General features: G+C 40.6%; 1 long non-coding RNA gene across 1 annotated transcript; it reads left to right on the forward strand.

Annotated features, from left to right (window-relative positions):
- The first annotated feature begins 5,088 nt into the window (after positions 1–5,088).
- LOC133217952 (uncharacterized) lies at positions 5,089–17,748 on the forward strand. Its single transcript, XR_009727016.1, has 3 exons — positions 5,089–5,304; positions 15,383–15,585; positions 17,594–17,748. It is a non-coding gene; the product is annotated as an uncharacterized LOC133217952 (long non-coding RNA).
- Positions 17,749–25,207: the final 7,459 nt, after the last annotated feature.

The raw sequence follows: 25,207 nt of genomic DNA on the forward strand, positions 1-25,207 counted from the left end.
AATGTCTCCCTCTGCCAAGACTAACCTGCCTTGAAATGCAAACTGTTTGATAATAGCATTTTCTTTTATCTGTTCTCATAACATTTAATGCCTGCCTTCAGCCCCCTCCCAGAAGCCAGGGAGTGCCATGCCTGCAGTTCTGGGACAAAAAGAAACAAAGAAATGAAAAAAAAAAAAACCCACAAGGGAAATCTAATTCCTGCAGAAAGCGAAGCTGGCCCTGACACATTTTTGGGTGGTGTTGGCTCACTGCTTCCTAATCTGCTGTCAGTCTCCCAGCTTTTCTTCTCCTGCCATCTCTCATTGCCTGCAGAAGTGCAGGATCCTGCTCAATTAAATGTTTGGATTTGAAGAGCTGTATTGAAATTAGAAACTTGAAAAACTGGCAGAACAAATATTTTAGGCCACTCTCTGTTGGCTGACTGATTCAATTAGTATTTGGCTGTGAAAATATCTTATTGTGGGCAGGCTATTTGTCTGGCATGAAATTATCTAAGTGCTTGCCCTGCTTTCACAATCAGTTCTATTCAGAGCACCATTATCATTATGTTTTATTATTTGTGGGACTAATGTGTTCCCATGTGCCTTTGTACAGCCTGGTTCTTGCTTACATTGCCAACTGACTTAATGGTGAAAACAAACGCTTCAGTTAATTTTAGGCATGTGCTTGTACTTTTTTAATCTTCCAGATTTATAATGAAGAATTCAATATAGTTACATGAATATACGTTTATATGAGAGTACAATATATGCATGGTATATGTAAATATCATAATGTTTAATATGCAATATAGCTACATTAATAAGACAGTTTGGATTAAGTTCTCCCTTCAGACAGGAAAATTTAACAGTCTTTGCAATCAGTGGATGTTGAATTAAACAACCTGCTAAATCTGACTCCCTGCCCGGATCATGTTCTCCTGCAGCTCTTCTAAACCACAAGAAATGCTATGGGAAGCAGAGCTGATGGCAAACCAACCCCACGGCATCCTGATGTGGTGCCGGCACAGCAACCAAACTGGGCATGGCACGCAGTGTTGTGTGTCTCCATCCTGTGCCTAGTTCCTGGTGTTGGAGGAGTTCCCAATAGCCAAACTGCCTAACTGGGAAGCCATGCCTGAAGCCTGCTGCCACAGGGACGTCAGCCACAGGTCTGTGCTTGAAATATGTGGGAAGAAGGTGAATGTTTGGTTTGGTTTCAGCAATTCATGCAAATGAAGTGAGTAAAATGATCTACTGAGCACATTTTGACAAAGTTATGTAAGAATATCCACGATCTCAGAAAGTAACTCTATGGTATTGATCGGCTTATGACTGCTTATTTTCCATCTGTAGTCTTTTTCATTGCTGGCTTTTAGTGAGATATTTGTTTTGGGTTTCATTTTGACTTCTTTTACACTTAATTGGAAAGCTTTGAATATATTGACATCAGCAAAAAAAGCTATTACATTCAATTAGTTATTAAAAACATTGGGATTTAACTCTGCCTTGTAGTTCCACCCGCCCATGTTTCTTGAGGACTGTCTCTGAGGGCTTTGGGCTATCAAATATGAATTACTAGTCTTGAAAGTCTGTACCAGTTCTTAATGAATTATTGAGCTCTCGGGAAAGCTACACACCATTTAGAGAACCTGAAATCTAAGACAAAACTTAACAAAATGGCCTGAAATGACGTACGAGTTTGGTATTCTGAATATTCTGACTTCTCATTGTAATAGCAGAGAGCATAGCTTTGGATTATTGATTCCAGTCATTTTTTTTTTTTCTTTCTTGAAGCTCCTGTACTAAATTGAAAAAATAAAATCTGGAGAGCTGTCTTGGCATCTAGCAGAGATCTGAATGATGAAGAAACTGTTTGAATAATGTATTGCTGCTTCCCTGGCTGATGTCCCTAATATCAACTTCCCTATTCTCAAGCACGTTGGAGTGACTCTTTTTAAATATTATATTGCAAGACCAAGTATATTAGGGCACAGTACCCTGGCTGGGAGTCAGCAGGTCCTTTCAGCTGCCTCACTGACTCACTGCAGTATCTTGGCGTGGCTGCTTGACCTCCTTCCTGCTTCCCCATCTGTGCAGCTGGGCAGTTAACACTACCCAGTTACCCTGCAAAGCAATTTGGGACCCTGAGATGGGAAGTGTTAGGTGACCAGTCTGTTTATTCTGCCATTCATTCTTCAAACCCTGCCAACACACAAGAACCTGGAGATCATCAAGAGTTTAAAGACACCATCTTTTATGGAAAATATTCTCCAGTGTGCATGTGGAGAACTTTCTAAAAAGAGGTCATGCTTCACCTTTAAAAGTGGGCAGCCTGTGGGTCTAACTTTATGAGTTCCTTATGCATGTACATAACTCCCCAGTAAGCAGTGCAGTCAAAGTCAGTGCGACCTGCACTTAAATAAGTGCACTGCATCTCATATAATGAGCCCTCAAAAGAAAAACTGTGATTCTTCATCCCCTCTGGCAACCTTACCCTCAAGACTAGTGGAACAAGTGCAGCCATGCACTTAGTGTCATTAATTTTTTTGTTCATTAGTGCATCCAGATTTGGTCTGGGTCTCATCTGAAATGATGCTTAATTGACAGCCATTCTTCTGACCAGAACGTGTTTCACATGCTTCTGCCAGTGTGCTGCAACTTCAGTTATTATTGCCTGCAGTGATTCCTGCTTGTTTGGTACATGGCCTTTCAGGAAGGATCAGATAATTTTGCCAAAACTGAGCAAAATCCCACTGATCTTGACTGAAATCCCACTTCACTGAATGCAGGGTTAGGGGCTTTAGTCTGTGATGTTACCCAAAGACTTGAGGGTGAGAGCTGGTTTTTTTTTCCCTTGGTTGCTTTTCTTTCTTACCAGTCTGGTACAGCAAGTCAGCTTTGTCTTTGATATATCTGTTTTCAAAGGTTATGTTTACATTTTGCCTTTGTACAGGCAAGAATACTTTAGTCCTAGCAGATACTTACTCCAAATTAGGTGCATGGATACCATGCCATTTACACCATCTGATACTACGTGTGCTACAGTTAGCTGTACATGGCTAATACCAAAGGGAATATGCCCTGAAAGAAAATAAATTCAGAGGAAAGTCACAAACTGAGCTGACCCACTGGATTTAGGGACATACAGAGATTTAACAACCATCTGAATGCACATATCCTGAAGTTTGTGGTGTCAAGCAAAAACAAACTTTCAAGTGGTGAAAGCCTTGCACTTATGATAGTCCCATGGTTACAGCCTCTTACCTTCTTCATTGCACGGTCCATTTGCCTTCCCTTTAGTACAGGAATGACCTCCTCATGCCAGTTACAGGGGCTCCATGGGAAACCAGTGCCAAGGCCTCTGTCAGAGACTGCTGAGCCATCTCTGAAAAGCATTAACATCTGGGAGTGGGAAGGGATGCACCATGGGATCAACCAGCTGTTTCCAGACCATTGCCAGTTCTGCACATAAGTTTGGATGAGGGATTTAGGCCAGCAGCCAGGAGCAATGGAGACAAGTAGTTAGAAAGGAATAAAGAGAGAAAGGCTGCTCGTCTTAATGAGTGCAATAAAACATAAAAAAAAAGCAATTATGCAGTAAAATTATTGTCATTTTGAGTTTTGAAGATAATGTACTAGGCAATAGTACTCATTTTAGCCTGTGTTTTTAGGCATCTTTTAACCTCTGATGTAATAATTACATAGTACTCTCTCATTCCTGCATCTCTTCATTTTTATGTGTACTGAAGTGTTGCATCAGAACAATGTCAAATCCCCAAATCCTGTACAGTCACGCTGGTCCTTAACTTTGTTTTGCTTTGCCATGTGAAATCTAGAAATTGTGCATGAAATATTTTTTAGCAGCTTCCTCCACACCTCATATAATAGCACAATTATACAGATGTTATAAATTATGGTTGCTGTTTGATTTTAAAAAATGTCCTAGTTCCTGTGGTTCAATCTCGACTTCATGACTAGAAATACTGACAAACTCAGAAAAGTCTGCCTTATTGGTTCTTCGTTTTTCTTTTTGGCAAATACTATTTGCGTCTCTGCCTCCTTGGTTTCCATCAGTTATTTCAGGAATCGGTTTGATATGGATATGAACAAAAGGATCAAAATACACCAGTGCTGTTTCTGTGCATTAATACTTATTTTAATATGATCCCCTGGCTTTAGGTAGTTATTTTCTATGTATTGTTACATCCTACTATTGTAAAGTTTTAAAGATTTGTTAAACTCACCACAGTGAAGGGATTTCTGTTTGGGGTGGTCTAAAATGATCAAAGTTTGACCAAACTTCTTCCCTGTGTGCTAAACCCAAATGTTATTATTTAGATTTAAAGCTTTTTTTTTACCTTTTAGCGTAAAGTTATCTCTACATGACAATATAACACCAGAGGAAAGTCCTACTCTAACTGTAGTTTTAGGATTGTTGCAATGCTATAATCGTTATCATCCTCATCAGCTGTCCTTTAGTAAAGCACCATCCTTCAATTTTTAATTGACTTGGGTCTTATTCTTAACAGTGGTTCATCTTGAATGCTGGGATATAATCACTGCTTTTTTAAAGGTTAATATGAATCTGTAATGAATGGTACAGATTAAACATGGGTGACATTCTGTTTTCCCATCTTGTATAGATAAAATATTTACACTCTAACAGAGATCAATTTAGAAAGCAGGTGCAGCTTTGATGTTTACATCTTTTAATCAGAAACCTTAATTAACAGGTTTTTTTGCTAATGATTAATCACCTGCACAAATACTATGTGGATTTGTCAATTCTGAAGTTGCAGGCATCTTGGTTGTTGTTTTTTTTCACCATGACAAAAGATGATGATCATGTCCTTCTGAGTGCTTGAGCTGGGAACATAGAGAATCAGGACTGTGTGTTTTCCAAATATGAAGTAGGAAAGCCTGGTTGAAGTGGTGAAAGGTATCATTTGCAGAAACACAGATGTTACTTGTCAGGCTTTGGTAATTGCTATAATGTTTTTAATATAATTCTCCCAGACTCAGCTTTGCAGGAAGCAGGTTGGAATGGTCATTATCTACATCTGTTAGTAGCTTCTCTGCATATAAGTTAGGTAGGTAGGTAGGTTGGCTGGTGTGGTTGTTGGGAGGTTAGGTTGGATGTGGCTTTTGAAGCAGTTTTTTAAAACCAGCACTCTTAAAGGTTTGCTTTGCTTCTGTATTTATGGGGGCTTAGAGAATGAAGTTGTCTAGGATAGAAAATTGTCAGGTTAAGACATGAACTGGATAAGAGATAAGTTAGAAATCAGGGTGGAAAGGAGGCATCAAGAGTTGGAGGAAATGTATGTAAGTACTTAAGCTTCTGGGATGTGTCCAGTTCATTCCATTATTAGGCACTCTTTCCCTGAATAACGTTGCTTTGTGACTCCTTTGTTTCTGAGTTTTGCTCTGACTATCAAGGTATGATAGTAGTTTGGACTGCTTAGTAAGAATGAGAATTGCACTTTGAGGTAGGCTGTTACTGTTCTGACTAGTTTGGCATGAATTTGGTCACCTCTTATTGGCTCTGGGGGTTACTTTTAGCCTTAACATTACTATGTTTTTGTTGTACAGCACTAAGCCTCTTGTATAGAATGGGATTGTGTTGGTGACTCGAAAGCTGCTGAAAGTAACAAAATCAAAATACACTTGCCACAAAATCAAGTTGTGTGTGGTGGCGATTTTTTTTTTTTTTTTTTGTTTGGTGTTTTTGGGATGTGGTTGTTTTGGGGAGTTTTCCTTTTTTTTTATTTTTTTTTATTTGGTTAATTTTTTTTGTTTGTTTTGTTGGGTTTTTTTGGTGTTTGCTTGGTTTTGCACCATTCCTCGTGGACAATGGGACCTCTTGCTTTCAGAGAGCAAAACCTGCAAATGTTCCTGTCACTGCCAAATTTATGGGGAAGCTCACTGGAGATAAACTGTCTGCTATACAGCTTGTAATGATTTATTTCTGTAATGCAATATCTTACTTTCTGGTAACAAAGGCAGAGGTTGGAAATCGTTTCTGCTGCAGTGTGTCATTAAGATTTAATTCACTGTTTTAAATTATGAAGTACTCTGTGGCTTCATTTGTTTGTATGAAGATTTGTGATGTCGACAAAGGTAGAAAAACCTGTGTCCTCCTTGATAGGCTTCATGGATGCTCTGTGTAAAGCTCATATGCTGTTCATAACCAGATCATTTTCAGCAGTCTGTTAACTCCTTTTATTATTAGATTGTTAATATTGAAGCTGATCTCTTGAGTGCTGAGGAGGTGTTGAGATGATTTATATGTATTCTGCTGGTTTATATTACTGTGCCTCTCGTGGAAGGAATTATAATGCCAACATATTGAAGAAATAGATTTAACGACGGTTTTGTGAAATAAGTGCAATATTTCAGGAAATGTAATTAGGAAATATTTAGAAGAACAAGTCACATTAAGAACTGTCTTCAGGAGTAGGAGTATCTGAATCCCCTCGAAGGCAAGGAATTGATTGCTCCACAGTATGGTCCTCATGTTGATTGGTAGCCTATCTCTGGATATGGGAGCTTGGCATTTAACCTTGCATAGCAGAGGCATGGAGTCTGAACGTGGTGTGCAAGGAGCTCTCTGTATTTTGCTTCATCTATAGCTGTTCTCGAATGCTGGAACAAGAGCTTCTGCTCCCTCGAGCAGACTTTTATTTGCTTTTTGACAGGCCAATAGCAGCTGAATTTGTGAACGATTTAAGGATTACTGGAAAAGGTGTATTTAAAAGTATACCCTCCACTGGAGGCAAAATGCTGAACTAACAGTAATGAAAGTGCATGTACGGCAGGAGGGAGTTCCTGTTTGGTTAATTTTTCACTATTCTGTTACCAATGCATATCTTGGCTAACCATGGCTAATCTGGTATGTCTGGACTCATGAAAAACAACTACCTACCGTGTTCTTGCACTGTGAGCTAGGGAATTAGCAATACTGTCTACCCAATAGCTGAAACTGCCAGGTGTTATTTCCAACATGCAACCACAAACTTAGGTTAAGAAATGCAGTTTGTAGTCTGGTACTAGTTTCCTGTGCTAGGTGCAGTGCTGTGTGGATGACAAGTAGTCTTAGATCCAAAGTTGTTGCAAATTTTTTTCCTAAATGCCTTAACAAGGAATGCCTCTATGTATCAGTGGGGGTAAGTGATCTCCAAGAGATGTGCTTGATTAATTCTGCTAGGCTAAAACAAAAAAGTAAGGCTTTTAGGCACTTAACAGAGCTACAAGTGGAGATGACTCTTAGTAGGCTGGGTCACACTGTCGTATATGCAAATACCACTTGGTATGTCCTTCTAGTAGGATCTGGTTAAAAAGTTTGTGCTTTCTCTTGTGCAAGCTCAGTTTGAGAGGAGTGACTGCATGCCCATAACCATCATCTGATTTTTGCCTGGTAGCATAGCTTATGGGAAGGTGTTAAAAATGTTTCCAATTAGAGCAATTGCAAAGGTTCTTGCCTATGGCATAATAGGATAGAAGTGGCTACGAATGAGGAGGCACATGCAGAAAAGACATAAATGTGTGTCTGTGTGCCATCATCCTTTCTGCATCTCTGCTCCCAAAGTGTCCCCTCCAAAGCAAAGCTCTGGTTTCTTGCTCTATTATGGAGATGGTCATAGCCTCCAACCAAGAGAAGGGAAGTAACACGGTGACACAAACAACATCAGAATTTAAAGTGGACACTGTAAGCCCCATTGTAAAGGACAAACTGTTGAAATGAGTGAGTCAAGTGCTAATCCTGCCATTGAAGGCTTCGTTTAAACCAGCCTGGCTCTATTGTCCAAGTGGAGATTCAGGGCTCTGATAGCTCAGATTGAGAGGCTGAAGCATGGGTTATCTGCAGGGGAAAGGATTGGTTTTGGAGCATTTTCTTAGTTGAGTCTAAACGGTCCCTGACAGCTTTGTGGCTGAGATGCTCAGGTGCACAAAAGGGGTAAAAGCCTTCATTCACCCTACAGTTCTCAGCATTTAACAGAGCTCTTCAGCTATTGTGAGTGTTATTAATCCATAAAGATTCTGTGATTTCAGTGCAGGAGGATTTGGTCTGTTTTAAGAGGTCACACATGAATATTAATTGTCTTTGCAGTAAAGACACATGGAATTTACAATGTGCTCCTTGGTTTTTTCTGCTCATTCGCAGTAATTTAAAGATTGTCTACCAATTAAGTGTAGCTTATAATAAGGCAAGATTTTTTTAAAATGCACACCAAACTCTTCAGAGAAAATCTGCTTAGATGTATATCTTGATACAGAGTATCTCTTCATTTCTACTATTTAACTGCCAATGCATTATCATTTTGTCTTTCTGTTGCTAGCCTTCTTAAACTGTCATGCCTCTGTAGAGTACTAGGTCTGTAAAACAAGATTTGATGTTCCAGAAGATAAAACTGGAGGCTAATTCAGCACCCATTTCTCTAAAATGAGGTGTACTTATGCAAGAGTTCACTATGAAGTAGAAAATAGAGATCTTGTGAAAAAATAGAAACCTTTTATCTGAGTAGGCGACCAATTTATGTTTACAGAAATGTTATTTAAATAATACTTTGTCCATGTAATAAGGTTATCATGTTTTTTTAGGTAACAATTTAAGTCTACATGGTAAATGCATTTCTGTGTGGCAAAAGTTATTTCTTCCGTTCCATAACACTTGTCAAAATTTCCATGTATCTTTCATACTTGGAAGAGATGGAGATGTAATATTCCTATCCCAGAACACTAGAGAAGTGTAGATGTAGCAGGTGCTTTGGCTGGTGGTGAGAGCATTTGTTTTGGTCAGCAACTTTTGCTTCTAGTTAAGATTAAACTATTTTCTATAATTCTACTTTTCTTTAACTAAATGTGTGGACATTTATTAGAAATTCTAGCCTATTACATTCTTCACTCAATAGGCTACAACTCTACAGGGCCATTCTTGGGTGTCAGGTACATGCAGACGAGATGTATTATTTTATCGTTTACTCATTACAACCAGCATTCTTGTCAATAGGTGCTTACAAAAATGTGTTTCCCTCTGGTGCTTCATAATGGTGGCAAAACCTGTTTGACTAGCACACAAGGCTTTCCACTGGGAGATCTGAGGATGCAGACATGATGGTGCTGCGTTGCTGTTCCTCTCTGTGCAGAGCAAAAGGTCGTCTGAGATTCCCTTGTTGCTGCGTTGAATTCTGGCAAAGCAGAGGTGCTAGTCTGGCATGCTATGTAAGTCATCTGCAGATTGCTAACAGCCTGTGGAGTCTGCTCCGCAAATGTGATATCTGGCTTTGCTCTTTTTCAGTGGGTGAGTTGCTCTTCCTGACTCTAACTGTAACACTTGCATGATCCTATTTTCATAGAATCCTAGAATAGTTTAGGTTGGAAGGGACATTAAAGATCATCTTGTTCCAACCCCCTGCCATGGGCAGGGACAAATTATTTTGATGATTTCTACGCAGAGACAAGGACTTGGGCTTCACCTGAGCAGTGCTTTAAAAAAAGTCTCAGCACTTAAATGACTCCTTTCTATGATGAGGAAAGGTTCATCTTGATGCCATTAGATTCCCTGAACTTCCACACATTGCCAGCCTTTAGTTTAATATCAGTCATACAAATATTGCCACTGCTCGTGGATACTTCCAAGCAAGTTCAGTGCTTGGGGTGCAATTAATTTCTATTTTAACCATCTGTGATATCACAGGGTGAGGGTGTGAGGCAGGTGTGCCTCACACTGGACGATGTTAGCCAAGGCTCTGTCCAACCTGAACTTGAACACCTTTGAAGCTGAAATACACAGAGGAAAACAGTTTTCTGTGAATTACTGGGGTTTTTTTTCATTTGTTGCCTGGGGGACACAGCATGGGTTTTAGGGTTTTAATGGCATTTGGATGTTTTATGTTTTTGTTTTAATGGCATTTGGGTAACTTTTTTTCAGAGTGCGACTGGTGTGAATCCCATTGAACTTGTTGGGAATCATTTAATTGACTTCATGGCTTTTTTCACTCACACCTCTAAAAGGTCAGCTCTCTTACTTGCTACTGCCTTTTGCTGTTGATTATTGTTGCTCCATAAGCCCCTGCTTCCACTATCCAAGTTATTCTAATACCAATATTGCTGAGGCACAGGGATTTGGCAAGTGTGTCAGTACCTTACTGTCAGCCTAAAACGTGGGAGGGCTGAAGGAGTTGAGGTGTGTATAGCTGTAATGATATTAGGGAGAAGCTCTTCCCTGTGAGGCTGGTGAGACACTGGCACAGGTTGTCCAGAGAAGCTGTAGATGCTCCATCCCTCAAAATATTCAAGGCCAGGTTGGACAGGGCTTTGAGCAACTTGGTCTAAGGGAAGGTATCCAGCAGTGGGGTTAAGACTAGATTACCTTTAATGTCCCTCCCAATCCAACCCATTCTATGATCTGTCAGTTGTATGTGGGTACCCGTTTCCAGCAATGACTACTTAACCAGTGAATTAGGAATAAAATTTCATTCTTTATCTTTACGATGGTAAGTTATCGCACGGAAATGAGATGTGACTTTCTTCTATTTAATTGCAATTTAGCATGCATGAATATATGCTTCATTATTGTCTGTAAAATTATCTTGCGTCTTTTTAATATCCAGCTGTTGTTCTTGACTACAGCCTGCTGTGGCAAACCACCCCAAATGTCACTTGGTTGTGCTAAATATCTCTACTTTGAGTTTACAAGGTGAGACCAGACTTCTTTTCCCTTTTACTTCTTGTTAGGGAAGCTGCAGAGAAGTAGCAGGTTGGCTGTGGTGAGCTAACTGCTCATCACTGGGTAACTGAATAGCTGGAGATGTGGAATCTGTATTAGCTTCCAATTTAAAAAACTGTATTTACATCAATTTGTGACACTTCTTTTCTGTTGAGAAACACAAGTGTCAAGTTAGCGTGCACTGTCAGAGCTGTTTAAAAATAAGCCTAAGAGAAGATGCTGTGATGGTCTCAGTGGAAATTTTTTAAAACCTGAAAGAATCTTAAAAGGCAGAGAAGGCAGAGAGCTCTTGAACTGTCTTCCCCACTCCCCAGAATAAATCTGTGATTTCAGGTCTGTAGCTGATGAGCTGATGGATGTAGAACTGCCTGATGTCCTGCTCTTGTCATAAAACTTTGATGGCCAGTGGTGGTGGGCGTCTGCCTGCCTTCTGCAGGTCATGCAGGACTCTTGCAGACAGCGTGTCATGCATCTTGGGATGCTTTCTAAGGTGATTATCCCAGAAGTCCCATGGTGGTGGTATTGACTGGGATAATGGCACTGACTGGAAGGATGAAAGTTACACGGCAGTGCCAAACAGCACAGCTGATCTTTACAGTGCTCCTAGCTAGGCAAAGAAAAATGAAGTGTTTCTTCTGGGTAGGTCACTGGGGGGATGAATGGTTAATTGCTGTTGTGTTCTGCTCCATCCAAATCAATAACTTCTATTTACTTTCTCACATTTTATCCAAGGAAAAGTTGGTATTGTTATCATTTGGGCCACTAAGTTAAATACTGTCTTAGGGTGTGCTAACCATGGTCAGATAGATGGCTATTCCCTTTTTGACCTAGGGAAAACTGGGGGAGAGTGAGACTAAGCAATTTGGTCAGTTGTGTATCAAGGCAGTGATGGAAATTTTCAGTTTTATTTATTGAATTATTTTTCTGCATTCTTGCAGCCTAGTTCCTACTGCACAGAAGCCAATTCCCTGTTATTTTCCTTCATCTCCCACAAAAATGAACTCTCGGTATGTATCCTTGCTATGCCTCTATCACAAAGCAACCATATTTCAGAACCAATAAATATAAGAGAAAGAATGAATAGTCAGAAAGGTGGCAGGAGCTGTTAGGTGTGTGTTAAAGGGTCTGTAAGTGGTTTGTGCCCACAGGCAATGGTAAAATGTGCCTTTAACTGAAGGACAGTGGAGTGGTTTCACAGTGACCACCTAGATTTTGAAAATCATTATTTCCTTCTATGGAAGAATGAAAATAGAATCTTCTAAGTACCTTAAAAAAAGTGTCAAAAGTAATTCTTGCTCAAAGACTAGGTTTATCTTTAGAACAGGGCTGCTTATAAATTATACCTGAGGCATCAGGAATATTCCTGTCAACCCATAGAGATCAAGTGTCCCACTTGTGGCAAAAATCAAAAATGGGTATCTTGCTAGGGAAGCTGAGAGGATGCCAGAAGATGGATTGCCTGCCATGTGTCTGTGTGTGTGCTAAGACTAAAGGCTGGCATGGAGCCTGCTGGAAAATACTGGCATGGCAGAGGCACTAGTGGGGCTGGTGAGCTGCAGTATGGTTTTGCAAGTCCCCACTCCAAGCTCAGTAACTGTTTGCACTGATGTTTTCTGCTGGCCCTGTTGATGGTTTATTGCATATTTCTAGCTTCACTGGTGTTGTGGTTTAAGCCCAGCCATAAATCAGAACCATGCAGCCTCTCTCTCACTCCCCCTCTTCCTCCCCCCCTGCTCCTGGAGGGATGGGGAGGAGAATCGCAAGAATGTAACTCCCAAGGGTCGAGATAAGAACAGTCCAGTAATTAAGGTATAATACAAACCCATACTGCTACCACCAATAATAATTATAAGGGAAATAACAAGGGAAGAGAATACCTCTTACCACCCGCCAACTGATACGCAGCCTAACCCAAGCAGTGATCTAACCCTGCCGGGTAACTGCCCCCAGTTTACCCAGTGGGCATGACGTGCTGTGGTATGGAATACCTCTTTGGTCAGTTTGGGTCAGGTGTCCTGTCTCTGCTTCCTCCTGACTTCCCCTCCTCCCTGGCAGAGCATGAGACTCAGAAAGTCCTTGGTCAGAGTAAACATTTGAGCAGTAACTAAAATCATTGGTGCTATCAGCACTGTTCCCCGGCTGAAAGTCAAAAACACAGCACTGCACCAGGTACTAAGAAGGAGAAAAATGACTGCTACTGCTGAACCCAGGACAACTGGTGTGCTACCCAAGGTATTTCAGTAGCCTTCAGAGAGGGTTTTGTAGTTTCTTTGGTACTCTACTGGCTTGTGGCTCAGCAAAACTGGCACTCCAAAGCTGCTCCTTCAGTGCCCGCAAGGATCACTGTGATCACCCCTGGGGAAGTGCTTTGGCTTTAACACACAGGTTGCTTCACCAAAGGAGGCAACATGGCAAAGAAAATGAGCAGAGGGCACAAAAGACAAATCCATCTGAGAAATGTCAGGCAAATGACAAAGGGGCCAGAAAGCTGGAAAGTGGTGTTATTTCTAAAACACAGCTATAAGTGACCTTTAAATGTTTGTAACAGTCCGAAGAAAAGCAAAAGGAATGTGTAAAAGGTTTTGTTTAGCTAAGTTTAGATCACAGAAGACAGCAAAAATGGAGTTGTGCAAAATAAAAGATCCACCTTTATAAGCAAAAGTTTAAAGAAAAATTGGCCACAGAGGTTTTGCACAATAACATTTCATTTAGTCCAAAATATTAGACGCTGTTGCTTGATTCCAAACAGAAGGTGAAATTAAGTACATCACAGAAAATACCAGTTCCTGGGGAGAGTTTCTCTTCAGTAAGAATAGGGTATGTCAAATCCGGTATAACATATATATTTCATCCTATTTGATGTATCTCAAGTTCTCATTTCTTTATCACTTTGGGATGTAGGCTACGCCTTTGCTACTTTGATCAAGCGTTAGCTCTCACCTGCTGTGAGCTAATTGCTTTAGGGCATGAATGTAAAATTTTTAGTTAGACTCAGTTTGTATGCTCAGTGTAACTCATACCCTTACCTATAGCCTAAGTGAATTTACAGGGATTTTTTTTGAGGGGTAAGTTCTTTTTCCTAAAGTCTTTTTGTTTTGAGTTTGATCTCCAAAAATGAAGGTTTTTGAAGATCCCTTTCTTCCAGGTCCTCTGCAAATCAGCGGACTTTGTTTTCAACCTTATGAGTGCCAGGGTTGGTGTGAACATTTCTCCCTCTGGTTAACCAGGGAGACTAGTCTTGGAACCTGCTGTTGGAGTGCCATAAAGGTAAGACTGACATTCTGCAGGGTTACCCAGCACCTTCCTAGGAAAACCCAGGGGAGTAGTTAGTATTAACTGCTGTGTGAAGATGGTAATCTAGGCAGTAATAACAAAAATAGTCAAAGTCTGGTGCTTCCTGTACAGTCTTTCTTGGTGCAAGCAGAAGGGAGGGGTGATTAGTTTAAGCATTAGAAGTGTCAATAAAAAAGCGTTAGAGATGGCTTGTCTTGTTCACCTAACTCTTTTGTTGCTATGTTAACTGCTGCATCCTGGAAGAGTTAGGGATTGGAGAATATTGAGTGAACATCACAACAACAGAAATTAGCCAGTAAAATGGTCTTTTGTTACTTGGAATACTGCTGTCTCTAGAGAAATATGTACAAACATTTACAACAGTGTGGTCCCTGACAACACAAACTATGTGAAGATAAAATCTATCCACTTTCAAGGATTTTATTAAATGACTGCAAAGTAATTGTCAGTTACAGAATCATAGAATAGTTAGGGGTGGAAAGAACCTTAAGATCATCTAGTTCCAATCCACCTGCTGTGGGCAGGGACACCTTACACTAAACCATGTCACCCAAGGCTCTGTCCAATCTGACTTTGAACACTGCCAGGGATGGAGCATTCACAACTTCCCTGGGCAACCCATTCCAGTGCCTCATCACCCTCACAGTTAAGAATTTCCTCCTTATATTCGATCTGAACTTCCCCTGTTTAAGTTTGAACCCATTACCCCTTGTCCTGTCACTACCGTCCCTAATGAAGAGTCCCTCCCCAGCTTCCCTATAGGCCCCCTTCAGATACTGGAAGGCTGCTATGAGGTCTCCACGCAGCCTTCTCTTCTCCAGGCTGAACAGCCCCAACTTTCTCAGCCTGTCTTCCTCTGGGAGGTGCTCCAGTCCCCTGATCATCCTCGTGGCCCTCCTCTGGACTTGTTCCAACAGTTGCATGTCCTTTTTATGTTGAGGACACCAGAACTGTACACAGTACTTCAAATGAGTTCATCTGCTTCTCTGTAAAACGTCATGTCAAGGCTGAGACTCCCTTCTTCTGCATCACATTTGTGGTGTGGACTGTTCTGGGGGACATCTGCATTAGCCTTATGAGCAGGAGTGGACTTGTCTAATAGTGCCATCCTAGAGGTAGGGTGCCTCTACAGCCTCCATTTTTGGAAACATGAAGTGTGATGAAGGGAGTGCTTATCATTTTACAGATCTGTTGTTAAATAAAAAGCTTTATGAATCTGAGATTTGCTTAGATTAAAAAAAATCATTAGGTTTCTCTTGGAAAGATGAATGTGTAGTTTTGAGGAACCGTATCAGTGTCCCAGAATAGTTAGCAGCTGCTGTAATAATTCTTCTGAGGTTATAAAGCAAGTGACAGTATTTCTGGGGTTTGTTTTGGTAGGAGTCCAAAAAAGAAGAAAATTGGGCTTCAGGCATCAGATTCATCACTTGGGCTGGAAATGAAGGGAAGTCAATGCTGCCCTTCAGCTTTGCTCAACGTAATAGCAGGAGAAAGTCTTGCAACTGTCAGCCTTTCTTCCACCAAAAAGGGAAAATGAGTCCTCAGCTGCAGCTGATCCTGGGTCAGAGGACCATCATGGTCTGGTAACATCTTTGAAAGACATTGTTTTGGAATAGCTACAGATCAATGCATGCTCCTCTGTGTTGGTTCACATAGTTTCAGTCTTCATACTGTTTACCTGAAATCATAATGGTGATCCTTGTTCTTGGAGTGAAATGGGGTGAGAATGGTTATAGCTCCCTTAAAGCTTCTTCTGCCTATAGGGCTGATGTCCCCTATGCTAGACTAGTGTTCTTATTCTTCAGATTTCATAGGTGTCCATCACTGTAGAATGAAACACAAATACCTGTCATACCTGAACAAAATAAGTTGCTTTTGTTCCTCCTAAAATAGCCTAACTGGAAGAAATGGAGCATAAAATATTGTATAGCAGGTGGCAAGGGTGAAATGATAAAAAAGAAATGGAAAATAATTGCATAGTTACTTTTGTTGCTGCCTTTTCTTCCTTCTTTCCCAGAAGGAAAAATGATTCAGAGTAATTTGAGATGGATGCTTTGAGCCTTAGCATTGTCAATTTTCCATGACTGAGGGGACATAGTGCTTAATCTACCTACTTAGTCTATGTGGGTAACAGGCATCTTTTATTTTTATATTTCAGTGAGCAGATGTAACTGATACCAGGTTTCTAGAAAAGCCTAAATTATAAGAATACTCCCAGAAGCTTTGTTTTCTCTTCTAAACTCTCTGCTCAACACGGGAGAGGGAAAGCAGTAAAGCGGGCAAACTGCAGATGGATATGTTTGTGCAGGGAGTCTGAATTCATTCTCTGCCTTTGGGCAGCAAAATGGCGCAGAAGGAAGCTGTGGGTGCCCTGTATCTTTACAGCCAAATGAATCTTATAATCAATTGCATCTCTACTGGTTAGTCTCCTTTGCCCAATGCTCCTGCTGTCTGCTCAGCAGCAGTGCAGCCCTTGGATGTGTCCTCCCAGGGTACCTTGGTGTTCATTTAAGGAACATGGGGAAACATCTAATGACCATCTGATGTGGGCGAGGAAGATAAAGTTACGGAAACTTCTAGGACAGAACATAAATGCTGGAGTGAATTGATCCTTTTGTAAACTAATCCTAATGCACAGGCTCTACCTGATGTTGGTTGGCTTTGATCAGAATTTGTGGATCAACAACTTTAGGCAAAACCTGATGATGTTTCAAATTTGCATAACTTTTTGTGACTTTTTTAGGATTCCCCTGAAGTCCTGGATATTAACATCTGTAAGGAAGATGTTACTTAACGAGAGAAACTGCTGCTTTTTACTCCTGTGCTCCCTTGTAACAACCCAAGTTTTGTGTAATGTCAGAAGCTGTGAACTAGTGTTAGTTGAACTATCCTTCACTGTGTCTGCTGGGACTTTTGTACTTGGAAAGGCCCAAGGATAAATGGACCATGGAAACAAACTGTGTACCAAATGCAGCTTTCTCTTTTAAAAACTTGGAAAGCTGCATTCTTTGATTCCCTCTGCATGTTTCTGTTCCAGGACTAGGAAGCACTCTCACATTGTCTCAGGAATCCATTTGGCACTTACTGTGAGCATAAAATCAAAACTGAATCAATGGAGAAAGGAAGCATGGACAAGAACATCCTGGTTAGATATCAGATCAGAGGCAGTCATAACAATTCTGGCTGAAACGGGGTTTTATTAGAGTTTGGTCAGTTGACATAAAAACATGTTGCAGGAGTATCTATGTTCTGAAGTCCCTGTTGAAAGCAGCAAGACTTGGGTGGAAGTGAACCTGGCCATGGAGCACTTGGGCATTATGGGCTTGGGTTGTGTGGGGTGACACAGAAATTTCTCTGGAAAATACCAGGAATAATCTTATTTTTGTAAATCTGCTTTGGCACCATATACGTGTACATTATGATGATTACAGGATGATGCATTACATGCTTCAGGCACTTTGAGAAGACTTTCCTTGGTCATATGACAGTATGCATTTGGTTGAGTCTTGTCAGTTTTATGTTTGATCATCTCTAATTACAGTAAGTTTCACAAGTTAATTCAATTCTGAAGCAGTTTTTTGTTTTCCCCAGGAAAAGCATCTAATCTCATACATTCCCCAGAAGATGCAAAGCTCTGAAGTGTCCGAGTCTAATGTGGAATTTATTTTATGACAAAACAGAAGATACTTACAGATGAAAAATAGATACCAAGAATAAGTTGTACATTTTTCTTTTTGAGTATGAGGGGAGAGATCCGAGTAGTCTAAATACTTAAGCCATCTGGTACTCGGAAAAACTCAGTATGGAGGTGGATTGGTGGGTGTGTGTGTTCTGGGTCATGGCTGAAGCATCATGATGCTACAGGGATCTGAGCTTGATAAGAGTTAGTTTTGAAGCATTGGTCCTGCAGTAATGGAGCTCCTCTGTCCTGAGAATGTGCCTCATTTGACATGTGGAGCTGTGGCGATTGATTGGGTGATCCTATATTCATCTGTGATGGCTCTTTGCAAAGAGAGGAAGAGCCTATCTATATGGTGTATGTTGTACTGGATCCCCAAAGCACCTTTTTTACTTTGTTATTTAGTATGTAGCTAAAATTCTCATTGCAAAGGCTACTTATCTTGGTTATTCACTCTTGCCACCAGAAATAATGCAATTTTTTAAGGGACATTTGGATCTAAGTGATCCAAGTCTGTAAACCAAGAATGGGCAAGAAGTGTGTGTGGGGAAAAGTAAATCACTGATCCTCAGGTAATTCCCCTTTCCAGTTTGCATATTTTTAATATCCGTGATGAAACAGTTTCAACTACTTTATATATAATGTTTCTTATTTTGCTGCAAATGAACTTTCTCAGCTTAATGATCAGGGTTATTTGCTCTACATTAGGAGTAATAATCAACATCATGTGATCTTCCAAAAAACATGTAGAAAGAAAATCATAATATGCTAACATACACAAATGTATTGGCTAGTGCATCCCTGAACTGAGTTAATTGCTCTTCAAAACCTCTCAGGTTATCACCTCTGAATGTATTATTTTGCTTCTACTTCACTGCATGGGCATTGTTTATATGGGTGCCATGGAAGTGGAACTAACACTGTCAGCTCTGAATTGGGGTTAAATAAAGGATATAGCAGGAATAAAAAATGTTAGAGATTAAGAAGATCTGTGTGCTTTTCAGTGTAGTGAGTTTGCATTTTCTCTCATATGGAAGCAGATTATTTTTTTTTTTTCCCCACTCTTTCAGTTTATTGAGCCTACTTCCTTTGGCCAATAATGTTGGGTCTACTTGAACAGCCTGCAGGTTACCAGGCTTTTATTATCACACTTTTCCTTATTTTCTGCTCTAGCAGAAAGCTTGCCATTTTACAAATTGTTCTTCATCAGAGATAATGTGTCTTTCTGAAATGGAATCACTTTTCCCTTTACTTGTTCCCAGAAAGTGACCAAAACACCTGCTGATGATGATGGGTTTTAAAAAAGGTAAATCAAATGTTGTCTTGGCCTGAAAGCTGTTCAATTAACTTTTCCTGCTGGGAATTATTAGACCTGAGGCTGTGCTGTTGAGAGGGATCTCTTCTTAGCATCAATGCTAAATGAATTAGGACTTTAGTAACAGAAGAACTTACCAGAACATGAGAGACAACAGCAAAGCACTGCCAGTTTAAATAAATATCACATGGATGTTTCTGCATGGTACTACACTTTGGAGCACCACGATGCTTTTATGTGAAAATTACATTTAAATGAGACTACCTAAAATGTAGATGTTATCAATTACATCAACATTTGCCATAGGAATGCCAACTTAAACATGGTATTAAGAACAGAAATTTTTGATGCTTGCTTATTTTATTTTTCTAAAACTTACCTCTTCCTAAAGTCTCTGAATCCTTCCATTATACTGTTCAGCCTGTTCCTGGATAATGAGCAAGAAGATCATTGGTACTTCCCATCTGAAGGGCTCCATGGACCCTGGTCAAACAAGAGCCTGCCACAGCCAAGCACTCCATGTGAGCACTGTAACATCATTTAATGGCCAAAACTAACATTTGAAGGACAAAATGCTTGGAGACCATTACAAACTAATTCAGTGGATTATATTTCAATTCTATATTCACATCATGTTTTTAGGAGCATTACTGTGTGCTCAATCCGAAACTCCTCTCTGCTGAAACCATTAAACACATCAAACTCATGTATGTTTTTATTTGAATCTTTATTCAATAAAATTATGGGTAAACCGTGTGTGTGTTTTTGTGGTGGGTTTTTTTGTTTGTTTTTTAAGAGAACAGTATCTGCTTAGTCAATGTTTTTAACCAATACTCTACCTGTAAACTCCTCTGCAAGACAACAGTGCATGTATTTCCATCAGTTTTAACTGAGGGATGTATCTGACATTGTTAGAACTCAGTGTGTGACCAGAACATAAGCCTTATTTCATGATTGCTTGTCAGTCCTGATCAACTTCTTAGAGTAAATTACTGGAGCTGCTCTGTGGTTGCTCTTCCTTTAACTCCTTTGCTTCAGAAATAGTGGACTGGTGTTGGCAAAGATGACTTCAGGTGGGAGTGGGCTGTGTATTATAATATTATTTTTTAATTATTTTTGGGGTGATGCTTGCACAGTGGAGCGTGTCCTCCCTACGGGTACACCTGCATGTGGGGTGCGTATGACTTTTCTGTCGCACCCTAATGAAAGTTATAAGGGTGCTTAACAAAATTCACCAGAATTTGAGCACTTAATGCACAAAAGGAATATAGTGTAATCTATTGTGCATTGCCTATAAAACCTTTCAATTTAACTTTCTTTCTCTGCTTTAATAGGTCACTTGTTTTTATGCAGTGCTTTTCTTCTTGATGCATAACTTTAATTTCTTTCTTTCCTTGAGGCTTGCTCCAATTCAAATATTTCACTGCTTTCCAGATCTCTCCTTCTTTGGTTTCTTTTGATTATTATGATTTGATTTTAGTCAGGTTAGTTTCTGGCACCCTGAAAACTAAGATCATTAGCATCCATAACAGAGCATGATATCGCAAGGTCAGCAGCACATGTGACACTTAAAGGAGATGCCAGAGCCTGTTGAGCAGGAGACCTGATGGTGATTTGGGAATCCAACCTGTCCTACCCATCTCTCCCACCTCTGGCAACTCACCTGCTTTAAAGGGGATTCTTGTGTGTTTACATTCAGTATAAATCAGCATCTTAGTGTGGTGACACACAATTAGTTGGTTCTGTTTCCTCAGGAACAGCAATGGTTTTCAGTTGTCTCACTGCAGAGCAAAGGATCAAGTTCCCTTGAGTGGCTTTGGAGCTGTTTCTGGGAAGCAGAGGTGTGCCTGTGGGTGGGGAGACTTCAGGTTTGAGGGAAAGCAACATCTGGGCTTAGCAAGCACAAGACTGTACATTGCAGAAGCCCCCTGTATGTTGGGTACAGTGTGACACCTCAGCATCATTTATGTGGGACAAACTAATACCAAGTCACTGGGACAAACACATCCTTCAGCCGTGTAGCTGCACTGCCTTTGGAGGAATTGCACAGTGGTATAAGAAGAAACTGAATTGTCACCTTGTGGTGTCAAATGATGAGCTGAATAAATGACTGTGTGAAGGTGGCTTTTTGCTTGGGTTTCTGGGGCCCATCATGCTGCCTAGAGGCGGCTGGAGCAGCTAATACAGGTGTGAAAGAGGGTTATTTTTGTGGGCGCACTGTGTTTATGTGCATTGATATATATATATATATAAGGATACTAATGGAGCAAAATCACACCATTTAAAGTGATTACTCTGATCTAAATTTCTTCTGTGTTTATCCTCCAGAAACTGGCTCTCTTGCTTCCCTTTCAAAATATGGCTTAGAAATGGAAGGAGATGATGCACTTTGCTGTTCTTATTCCAATCCAGGCTTATTAAACAACTCCTGACAAGCTTCAGCTGCTCTGACTTGCTGCTGTGGGAGAGTTTTGGGCAAATTGCTTTAGGGACTGCTCCCAGGTAATTAAAAGATGCTTTGCCTCTCACTCCTTCAGGCTGTTTTGAATTTATACCAAGGGTTACAGGGGAAGAGGGGGGAGTTAATGGAATTTTTCTTACAGGAGCTTATCTGGGGAATGAGCAATGTTAAGTAGTAGGTAGAGTCAGTAAACCTGTGCTGTTGGGGTTGGAGTGCCTATGTGTGGTCAGGTCACAGGGAAACTTGCAGCCTGGAGCTCCTTGGCTGATGGAAGCTTGCGGACATGTGGATGATTAGCAGGGCACTAGCCATGGGCCCAGCTGTTTAAAAACTAACTGTACCAGTGTTTGGCACATGGGCTTTTAGCTAATGAACATCACAGGGAGTGGGTGCAGCTCTTGACTGTGCTGCCAGAAAAGAGAGAGAGTGGCCGCATCTGATCTAAAGTGCAATTAAGGCATGTATGTCAGCTATCTTGCTAATTGAATCTGTAGGCTACAAATAGAGATGCGTGTGTGCAAGTGTAATGGGTGTGCCTGAGCTGGACATCTAAGTTCAACATGCCAAAAAAGAGACCTTCGGCTTGAGCTGTCCTTACTTGCAACACTAAGTACATCTGTAGCAATCTCTGATTTATAGTTGTCTGGTTTGGGGGTTTTGGTGTTTTTTCTGGTTTGATTTAGGAAGGTGATACTCTTTACCTTAAAATTGTTTGTGTGCTAATTGCTTGGTGAGGCTGCAGTTAAGAAAGCGTAGCCCTGCCTGTGAGGGAGGGGTCCTGGTGAGAGGAGGGTTACAGCACCTGGGAGCTCCACTGATAAATACTGCTGCCAGGGCAGATGTTTTAGCTGTTCCATCTATTCACAAGAAGCTCCTTTTCCACTGGTGAAGTGCACAGTAGTTCTTATAAATCAGCAGCAGACTAACTTTGTGTGTCATCTTTTAATTACTGGAAAATCCCTGGGATGAGAAGATGGCATCATAAGGTTTATAGGTTAGCTGTTGCTGGGTTTCAAACACCTTATTTGGTCAAAATTTGATCTGAAATTCATAAGAATTTGTCTGAATAAGCTACACAGGATACAGTTTATCATCAGCATGTGCTGTGGGTAAATTGTACTTACTCAGCTCTCTTAGCCTCATATAGCCTGATAAAACTAACAGAGCCAGACATATTACGGGCTAAACCAAATAGTAAGATAAATCCTAACTTTCAGAATTAAGGCAGTAAGGAGTGTTATTTTTCATTAAATGTCTATATGTTGTAGCCGAATTTGGTAGTTGTTCTCTCGGAAGGGAGTAAGGGCTATAAATACTGCAGGGCACAGTCTGGGTTTACTCTCTCCAATGTCTCATGATGATAGTAGCATTACGGGGATTTAAGAGCAAAGATACTTCCTTATATCTGAGTAAGAATAAAATTTGTATTTACTGGTGTAACGTTTGCAGTTATGATGTGGTGATGCCTATTTCCATGGGATGTGGGCAGAGCTGTGCATGATGCGTGGTTGGGTGCCTGCCAGCAGGAACACGCTGTAAATAATAGTTAAATACAATGACATGATTGCTATCCAAGATGTGTAGACCTCTTATGGCTTTAGTCATAATTAAGAATATATTAAACCTGGTGCTATTGATTAACCTGTCAGAAAGATCTGGCTGAGGCCTGGGAGGGGAAACATGTGTAACTGAGGTGAGGCTTTAAATGAGAGAAAACAGCCTGAGAAACAAACTTTATGCACAACAAACAAGGCAGAGATCTAAAAGGAGCACCAGCCTCTGACAAGCTGCTCGAAAGGCATCTGGGGCTCTACCCAGCTCTAATTTGAGCAAAACTTAATTGTAATAAAATTGGAAAATGTTCAGTAACTTGACAAAGCATAAGTGAAACGTTGGGTTTCTGTGAGCACCAAGAAAGAAGACTGCTTATCCATGCTGAAATGACAAAAGGCCTTGCTATCCTCAGTGTGTTGCTGCAGGTAGGATTTTGATAAAAACAAGATGTTAGTGTGAATACCTCAGTAACTTGCAGCTAAAGCTGTGCTGCAAGTAGATGCCAAGGAGGTGTTTGCTGTGGTGCAGCTGGATGTTGGTTCTGCAAATCTGACCCTGCTGGGCTCCCATCTGTGACAGAGTGATGGTTTCAATGTCGCTATATTTTTTAAGGTTTCTAGGCATATTATAGTGAGTGGATATTTTACTGCTAGGTTTGTTTTCCAATCTTATGTTTTCATATGCATGTTAAACCACTTACTGTGCTGTTTCTAAAGAAAAGGGAAGCAGCTTGGGGGATCCAACGGTGTGTTCTCCATGTCATACTGTCACTCAGGGGTGTGCAGCTGTGCTTATCATCAATAGGTATAACGTTAAAATTGCACATATCTGCTTTGTATGTGTGGGGAAAAGTGGACTTATGTGCATGTTATTGCTCTCTCTGATCCATGTCTTTTTTTTTTAATGAGCAAATAGTAACAGAGTTAATAAAAATTGATAGATCAGAAACAATAGACAGAGGGGTTTAGCAAGACATGCAACTGTATGGGACAGGTTTTGTCAGCCTATGTTTTTATTATAAAAGAGATAATTTATCCTTATATCAAATTATAATTATGTCAATCATATCAAAATTATATCAAAATATCAACTATAAATTAAAAAATAGCAATTAAAAAATAGTAGTGATATCAAAAGGAGCTTGACCAGTAAGTCAAAGGAGGTGATCCTGCCCCTCTACTCTGCTCTCGTGAGACCTCACCTGGAGTGCTGTGTGCAGTTCTGGTGTCCTCAACATAAAAAGGACATGGAACTGTTGGAACAAGTCCAGAGGAGGGCCACGAGAATGATCAGGGCACTGGAGCACCTCCCATAGGAAGACAGGCTGAGAAAGTTGGGGCTGTTCAGCCTGGAGAAGACAAGGCTGTGTGGAGACCTCATAGCAGCCTTCCAGTATCTGAAGGGGGTCTATAGGGATGCTGGGGAGGGACTCCTCATTACGGACTGTAGTGACAAGACACGGGGTAATGGGTTAAAACTTAAACAGGGGAAGTTTAGATTGGATATAAGGAGGAAGTTCTTTACTGTAAGGGTGGTGAGGCACTGGAATGGGTTGCCCAGGGAAGCTGTGAATGCTCCATCCCTGGCAGTGTTCAAGGACAGGTTGGACAGAGCCTTGGGTGGCATGGTTTAGTGTGAGGTGGCCCTGCTTACAGCAGGTGGGTTGGAACTAGATGAAGTTAAGGTCCTTTCCAACCCTAACTTTTCTATGATTCTTCTACACTCAATTTGTTGGGAAACATGGGATCACCTCCACTGTGGAGGAAATGAAGATATTTAATTGGGTTGTTGCCTTGTTGGATAGAGCAAAGATCATCAAAGGTAGGTCCTCGGTGACATTTTATATGCAATTGTCACTTTTTTCGTTACTTATGTAAACAGTGAGTCCACCAATCCTCTCAATGTATGAGATACTACAGACTGTGGCTTCAGCCTTTAGCATAAAGACTTCCTTGGATAGGGGCAACAGATGCCAGTAAAATAAAAATTTCTTCAGGCTTTTCCTTTTTCAAATGATCCTCTCAGTCTGTAAACCGTGATGGATTCTGTTGCCATGGCTTTGCTGAAGAGGGGTTGTGCAGTGTCTGATGATTGTTGCAGGGGCAGGTTTTTTGATCTGTGTATCATCAGTTAGTTCTCCGTTTTGAGACAAAATGCAAAGATGCCTCATTATATGTTTCAGGAGATAAATAACTT

Source organism: Neopsephotus bourkii, unplaced genomic scaffold (genome assembly GCF_033783945.1).
Source record: "Neopsephotus bourkii isolate Nb327-2 ecotype Australia unplaced genomic scaffold, CSIRO-AGI_Nbou_v1 NB_1181, whole genome shotgun sequence".
In the NCBI taxonomy this organism is placed as follows: Eukaryota; Metazoa; Chordata; class Aves; order Psittaciformes; family Psittacidae; genus Neopsephotus; species Neopsephotus bourkii.